Here is an 8,732-nt window from a genome sequence, read left to right as displayed (position 1 = left end):
ACGTATTCCCGTTTAGGCAATATACAACTTTACTGAAGACTCATGGCTGGCATTTCGTTCCCCACTCAAGCCTAGGAACAAGTGTTTCAACCATCAGATTTTAAAATCATGTCTTGTTTTTTGTGAATGCCCTTCACATAACCCTAGTTTAAGGTTAAACTTCAAACTGTGCTTTTTGAATACCTGACTTGTCCCTTATGCCAAACCTGTTAGGCTTCAAACTATGTTTTTGACCATCTGAAAGGACAAGTTTAATATAAACTGCTCTCTAACAGCTTTAAAAGTGCAAAACTAGCAATACTACACTTTGCTGTCTGGAAACAAATTCTTACAGATCAGGGACAACGTAGGACACGGCAGCGTCCGACGTTGTGCATGTCCTGGTAACTTTCAGACATTTGTATTAATCCTGTGGCTGTAGTAAATGAAGTGTTTCTAAGACTTGCGTACCTAATTTGCATGTTTTCTCTCCGTCTGATTAAGTGAATGATAAACAGGTAATTTCAAAAGTTTTGTTTGTATTATTTTTGTTTGTTTTGCTTTGTTTTATATATGTGCATTTATAAAGGGCCTGCCCTGGCAGAAGCTTTGGCAGGTTAATTAGAATGGTATCACAGACTAAAGCTCTGTGTATAAACATTTTCAGAAGCATCTCTGAATGTGTTTTAAATTTTTTAGAGAGGATGTAATTAGGTCTGAACTGCAGATGAATAAATCCAATCTCGTCACCATGTTTTTTGTGCTACTGATGGTGTATGTCCTACAGCCTTTTGTCAAGCAACAATCAGTGGAAGATGGCTAAAGACTATGTAATTTTAAAGAGCAATTTTTTATTTTGACTTTTCTACTATAACTAACAACTAAACAGGAAAGTCTGATAGGCTCTTGTTCCTGCTCAGATTCACTGCTTATCTGACCTACATATTGCTGCACTACTTATTTACAGATAGTATAAATGCACTTTTAGATCCAGACACAAAAATTATTTGATGGGTCATTTCAAGAATTCCCGTTGTTATTAGATTTTAAACTTCTTTATACAAATAATTTTTGTTTAGAAATTTAAAGTCAATAATAAGCTGCCAACTAATGTGATCTCCTAAATGAAATTGAAATGAGAATTTGTTTAATTTAATCATAATGAAAAAATTCATAATGAAAGAATTCATAATCATAATGAAAAAAAAGGAGTTTACAGCTGTAATAATTTTGGAACGTTTGTAATTCTTTACTGATTTTTCAGACTGAGGTAGAAATTAACTTACACCTTAACAGATGAATTTGCAGCATAAAACTGAGTAAACTGTTTTCAACCAGCACAGCCCTGTTTGTGCAAGACTTCAGGCAGATATGTTTAGTAGTTTTGCTAAGTGATCATTCCTCTGCAACGCAAGTTGCATCTTCTAAAAATGACAGTTCAAGGTCTGTAGTTATTGTCCTGCAGAGCACAGAAAAGGAGGAATAAAGCATAGATTGGTAAACACCTAGAGCTAGGTATGTGAAAGACACGTTTCAGTGTCCACAGTCAGGGGCAAGAGAAGAGCAGCACTCTGCACTCGAGAGAGCATTGCTGGGTTCAGGGAAAAGGGTTAAACCTTCTGAAACTATGTGGATGCTGCAGGTTCTGAGCGGGCAAGGATCCAGGCTTTCTGAATGAATGTAGACTCAATTACTTTGAACTCTCTTGTTCTGTACATTCCTATTCGCTTACTAGTGCTGTGCCCATTAGGGGAGACAGGAGAAAACAAGAACAAATGTCAAGTCCCAGGCAGTTGGGAGCTTGGCAGTGGAGGAGCAGAGCGCTGCCTGTGGGAGTGGGGTTGGGAGCAAGGGAGTTCGGCGGGGGGGCCACGATGGAGACAGGCTCTCTGGTTTCCTAACTCGCCACTCCATAAGACATACCTCTTAGGAAGGGTACTGGTGTCCCACCGTCTTGCTGGGAGGGGTAGGGCCAGAGTTACAGGGATCTGCACGTGTTGTTCGGAGGCATAGGGAAGGACTGGAAAGATGTGGACAAGTTGTTTCATAATGGTGAGGTGAGGGAAAACCAAGGACCTCAGCTGAACTAAGCTAGGCTGGAAAGCCACAGGAAGATGTCTAGTTATAATTTCAGGAGCTTTAAACACATCGAGAGGCCTGTTCTGATTCAGCAAATACCCACCTCATTTTTTCATGTAAATTTACTAGAGAAGTGGGCATGAACTTTGCTACTTACAAAACAGTAGCTGTCTGTACTTTTGGCCACTCATTAGACTCCATCTCCCCAAGGGAATAAATGGTTTCTCTTTTTACTTCTAACTTTCCAAAGAGCCTGCACAATCCTTTTACTTTAAGAAAGTCATTATTTTTCTCGTGCTAACTTTCCTCTGAAGACAGGATTGCACCAGCCACGAGGTACCATCCTAACTCATGACAGGCTCTGCGAATGCCACTCGCGCTATATAATCCAGCAGCACCACACCAAGGAATGCAGCAGGGTGACTTTCTGTTGAAGCCAATGTGGGAAATCATGAAATGACAGTCTATTCCTGTGCACCTTTATCTCCTGCTGGTTCAGGATTCGCTTACGGAGGTGTTTCCTTGGCTTATAAAAGGCAAGCCCAGTTCCCGTTTTTCATTTCATTGTACCAGAAATACTGTGATGGACCATATGGAGAGAGGGATATTCCTGCTGAAATAACAAATGGCACTCCTTAATTATTTCAGCCTGGCACTTGAATAAAACCACATTTCATCTTGACTTCTTTCCCCTCTTGACATTTCAGTAGTCATCTCGCTCCACGCCTGCTCTAGTGTGCAAAGCCTTACAATCAGGAAAATGACTCTAGGTCCCTTCGCAGAAGGCTTTGTTTTGAAGGATGTTCAGCAAGTGAGATTTTGTTTTGCTAACCTCCCTGTATACTCTAGAGGACAGCTGTGTCAAACCTTCCCATTTCCAGTGGAGTTCTTCAGGGTTCCTTTGCTGCTCTGCTGGGAGTGAAGTGTGTACCTTCCTGACCTAGCTTGGCATTTTGTTAATGGAATTGAATTGGCACATCACATCAGGTAGAAACCTGCTCAACAGAGTGACTCCAGAACTGGATTTGACAGTTTTTTAGGATATAAAGACTATAACAAACCTGCAAAAAGAAATTATTCCCTAATTCTGCAGGCTCAGGTAGAGTCACCGTTGCAAATCTTGGTACAGACTTCATAAAATGAGAGGTGTATGCAAGGTTTTATTTTGCACAGTTAAAAATGAAGCAAACTTTTATAGTTGTTTAAAGTTTGCTGAGATTACTAAAACCACGCAGATGCAGTTGTATTTGTGGTTTGTTTTCATCCTTTAGCTAAACATATTTTTCTTCCACTGCAAGATGAGTAAATTAAAATAGCAATGAAGGTTTGTGACAACTAAATAAAGGTATGTAAACTTACCCACAAGCAACCTTTGAAAAAACTTTTTGCAGCAACAGGTAACGATCCTACCATGTCTGCATTTTCTGTGTTTTGACCTGAGTCAGTCTGCATTGTACAAAGCCTAATTACTGATTAATTATATAAATCTGTCTATGCAGAGGTTTGTTCAAGTATTTTCCCTCAAGTTTAACTTGAGCATGTGTGTATACACTTGCATGCATCAGTCTGATTTGCTATTTATCAGGGCCAGTGCTGACTTGGCATAACAGATGTTTCAAGATGGAAACTTCAACTGCTCATTACTCGAATTCTTGGATTAAGAATCATCAACCTGTCTGGAGGAACAAGACATCTTACTCAGTAGCTGAACCCAATCTTTAGTCAGATTTTAAGAAGCCTTAACTTCAGGTAAACCACCTCATATTGCTTAGGTTTCAGGTACAGTTCAAATATTTTCAGCCCATCTGATGAGAAAAAATACAGAAAAATAATTTATTGTTACGAGTTTTGGTGGTTTTTTTACCTCTGTATGTTCAGAGTATGTCTGAACTGGAAGCTGTTTATTTCAACAGGTCTTTTTGAGAACAACAGGTCACTGACTCAGCTTTAGGAGATGAGTCTTTCCTGTATTTTCATCCGTTGTCATACAGCTGCTTGGCTCTGACTTGTTGCATGGAAGGGCCAGAAATGACAACGACACGCTCCTTCAGCATGTCATTTAATTATTTATGCACTATTAGAGCAGATGGAAATCTGTACATGTGTGGCAACTAGACAAGATTAATTGAAATGCTAATGTACTTCAAAAATAGCATTCACAGTTTTTGGCAAGGTGGTTTGACCATTACTTGGAAGTTTAGTGGGAGCCATCACCATTCTTTACTTCCACCTCCCCTGTCCAATGCAGAGGCTGCCTGCTTTAAAAGAGCAAATGGTGTTGGCAATGCTTGTTAGCAATAGGTGGTCTTATGTGGTGTTTTAACTGCTTGAATATGCGAGACAAACCCACATTTTTTACTGCTAAAAAAAGCACTTTTTGGTTCCAGAATGTTTATGCTGAGGATCTGTTAACAAACGCTAACTGTAAAGCTGCTGTAATTGTGTATTTTGGCTGAAATCTCCTGATTAGAGAAATAACATAGTAGAGAGTGGTTTGGGTCTTGTGAAATCATGATCTGCCAGGTGGGAAATGGAGCCTTTACAGGCTTGGACATGGCAGAGGGGATGGTCTGGCTGGACAAGCCAGGAGGGCATTAAAGCCATGAGCTGCTAGGCTAACAATCCCTAGGGGCATAATGAGGTCAGGCAATGAATGCTCATTTGGAACTAAATCGTGATGTTGAGAGAAAAAATAATTAAGGGATGTGGCAGAAAAAAATTCCTTCACTTCTAAGGCAGTGTCCTTTCAAGCAGGAGAAGAAGGGATAAGCTCCTTCATCAACTGCCTGTGGGGTGCTCAGAGAAGATTCTGGAGCCCTTAGAGGCCAGTGTCTGCAGGGTACAGTGTGCTGCTGACTGTGATCCTGGAGAAGCACAGAGGCCCTGAGAGAGAGCTTTGGCTATCCAGAGGAGCTAAGGAGCCTGTGTGGTTATGTTCCCTGTGGGACCTGAGCTGCCCCATTCAGAGAAGAGTAGAAACCTAAATTTCAGTGTGCCATGGGGCTCTACCCTTAGGGCTGTGGCACTCATGCTATTAGTGCCAATGTCTGCATAGTTCCTAACACTAAACCATACCTGTACTCAAACAGTCCTGCATCTAGGGTAGGCAAATTTTGCATTAGACAAAGCTGAAATAAACTGTAGGCTGAGTGAGGTGAGTGCAGTCCTGAAAGTCTACAGTCCCATGGCAGTCAAAACACCTCTTCCTCAAGAGTACAACCCCTTTGCCTTCTGCCTCTTTAGAGGGCATTTTGTGAAGCAGTTATAATTATAGACACAACAGCTGGGAGAAGAACTAGTAACAACAAATATAACTTGGATGGCAGTTATTATGGAAAAATAACATGGAGAATGAAAGATGCCTAAGAAGTCAATGACCTGCATTAAAAAAAAATAAAAAAGGTCCATGAAATGTATTAAGAACTCTAACAATTGTCTGTTCTTAGATAAATGATACAGAATTGTTGAAAAGCAAAGAGAAAAAAACCATGCTAGATATTTCTGTGCTGCATTTGGGGAAAGAGAAGGCAAGATATTTGTATCATATAATGACAAAATACTTTACGTTTCAACAGTAATTCAAGAGCATATTAAACCAGCTACTGTTGATGGTCTTAGCTGAGCATGTCTGGAAAACTTCACACCAGGAATTTTAAAAGACATGGTCAGCAAGCTTTCAGGATTGATATTCAGTAATTGTTTGATTAGACACGTTCCAGAATTCTGTTAAGAAAGCTAGAGTTAGAACCAATACATAGAAATGTAAATTAAATGATGGAACTAATTATGAACTTGCACCACTGTGACATTAATTTGAGCAGCTTAATGTGAACAGTCAGTATGTGAATCTATTAAAATAGATAGCATTATTTATTCCACTCAGTATGCACTAATGAAAACCAATATTTTGCTGAATTACCTTTGGATAAAGTTGGTCACAAAATATAACAGAGTTTAGGAAGACCACATTTTTGCAAAGCATATCACCAGATTCTGCTCAACATTTTTGACTGAAATTCCTAACTGACAAGTCTCAACAGTTTTTCAAATGGAATATTGCCAGGCTGGTGTATAAGGTCTCATGTGGGGGCACTGATTGGTTTTTTACAACAAGCTGTTTGCCTTCCTAAAAGAAAACATAATAGTTGATCAATTTTATTGAGATTAAGTGTGAGAGAAAAATAAATAATGAAGGTGGGAAACCTGTCTACTGAAACAACAATTCCCTAGATTCCTTGGTATGTGGCATGCTTCTGAACTATACATCTTTCAGTAGAGATACAAATGAAAAAGGTTCGTGAAAAGGTTCATAGCTTAATTATGTCTAGTTAGCTAGATTCCTCACATGGCCAAGAAAGATGTGAATCTTAGGTGTCCAAGCATCCAAGGTGAACCTTGCAGAGCTGTTATACCCAGAGGATTCTTTCACTGAAGTGCTCAGTCATTTTCAGCATCCACAGCTCAAGCTGGGGTGCAGTCAGTCCCTCACAGTTCAGCTGCTGAGCCTGCACACACTTGCAGTGTCTATTGGAATATTGGTTGTGTAGCTAGAGGAGAGAGCTGCATCTCAAGATGGAGGCAGACACTGCTTCCTTTGGAGCACCTGAATTCTGGATGGACATGCAGCAAGCTGAGGTGCTCATTATAAGAATGCAATTTTCAGTCTTTCCTACTTATGACCCTCTTCCTTATGCCTCCTTTTATTTTTGTTAAAAACCCCCCAAAAAACAAAACAGACAAAAGCTGGTATAATTCATTAAAACCTGGCACCAGCAAACTTGTTTTTTGAGTTACATTTTGAGGAGTCCCTGTAGTTCAAGAGCACAAGCTCACAACCTGTTTAAAAGGACTTTTACAGCACACTTATAACTTACGTGCAGTATGGATGCCTACTTAGAGCAGAAACTGAAAATGGATTCTTTCAGCTATCATGTAAAGATCTGCCGAGGCTGGGGTTGAGGGACTGGAGTTAAATCTAGACAATTTCAATCTTGATCAGACTCCCATGGTGAAGTTGCTTCACTATCATTGTTTGTGGTCTGATGGATCTTTCTTGTTAGTACTTGTGAATCACTCAGATGCAGCTTACAGAGCTGATGGCATGTGCAGCATGCTCAGGAATTCCCAATTAAAGTAACCAAGTAATGCGGTTTTGTTACTCCATTTCCATGACCTGTGTAAAGAAGGCACCCAAGCTCAAAGGGGCAGAAAGAACTAGGTGGCATCTCCTGTCTATCCACACAGTCTGCCTTTGGGGAGGAAAACCCCCAACAATTGGAAGGAACCAGCCTTTCTGCAATCAGAAACAGCTGCTTCAGCAGCAAAAGCAGGATTTTCAGCTAGTCAGAGGATATTAATATTACCACAGGATTCTCACTTAATAATAAGGGTAATACTCAGGTGACCATTACCATTTTAAAAAACATCCTGGTAACTCAATTGACATGTTTTGAATAGAAGTTTAGGAATAAACAAGTAATTTTAAAAAACTGTCAATAGCAAGTACTGATTGATTTTCTATGCATCTGCCTCACTAAGTGAGGTTTGACCAAACTTAATGTGTGAAGACACATGAAACATCTTTCCATAAGTGAGCTGGCTAACTGGATGTCACTTTTCAGGAGGGATAACAGCAAAGTAGAGATTACAAAAACATACCTCGGGCTGCAGTACAAGGGTGAATCAGGAGTTGGAAAGGTGCTTCCCAAGAAAACTTACAAAGGTGTGCTTGATTTTTCATCCCAGTCACTCCACAGAAGAGGATTTACAGCACACACTTAACATTTTGTGATAAAAATGTTTAAAATTGTGATCATCAAAACTCCAGAAATCAGAGAATGTGTCTGAACTCACTACTGAAGCTAAAAACTCCTCAGAATTTATGTTTTGTTTAGTGGCCATCACAAGTTGATCAGTAAGAAAGATGAATGAATCAAAGGTGGCAACCTCAGAGACTTCAGTCCTCCCGTATGAGGAAGCTGATCAGCCTTGATAAAATGTGGCTGCGCGTGACTCCTCTCTCCTGTTCACTTGGGGGCTTACAGAATTGGTGACAGCACTCATCCTGCTGGATGAGGAAATGTCTGTATTTCTAACTGCAAAGGGTAATGAAAGGCATAGCTGTGTCCTCTTTCAAGGTTTCCATTTGCCTCATGAGGAACTCAGTCCATCAAGGAAGCAACTGCCTCCACACAGTTTTGTTTAGTTCCATTTACTCTAGGTAAGGCACAGCCAGAAAATGACAGATTTGCCAACACTGCAAAAATCTAGAAATAAGATGATAGGTGAAAAATGACAGTGGCTATTGGTGATAGCTCAAATGTCTGTTCACAGTAGGGACTTGGAAGTGACATACATCTATCAGAATGCTGGCACACAGAAATATCTCTCTTCTCAAATAAGTCACGTAAGATGTCAATTAAAAAAGTCAAATCAAATGCTACAGAAGAGGAAATATCCAATGACACAGGAGAGTATTATCTGTCTTAGCCTAGTTTTGCTAACTATACTATTCCCAGGAGCTGCAGATGCATTCAGAGTCCTTTAGAATGTTTTTAATTTCTCAGACATATATTAAGTAATAGATGATGGTAAATAATATTCAATATAGTTAACCAGTTAGTTAGTACAATGTTACTTTTCCCCCCTCATTATTTCTTGTCTTTTTGAAAATA

The sequence above is a fragment of the Zonotrichia albicollis genome, chromosome 2 (genome assembly GCF_047830755.1).
Source record: "Zonotrichia albicollis isolate bZonAlb1 chromosome 2, bZonAlb1.hap1, whole genome shotgun sequence".
NCBI classification, from domain to species: Eukaryota; Metazoa; Chordata; class Aves; order Passeriformes; family Passerellidae; genus Zonotrichia; species Zonotrichia albicollis.
This window is presented reverse-complemented; position numbering follows the sequence as displayed.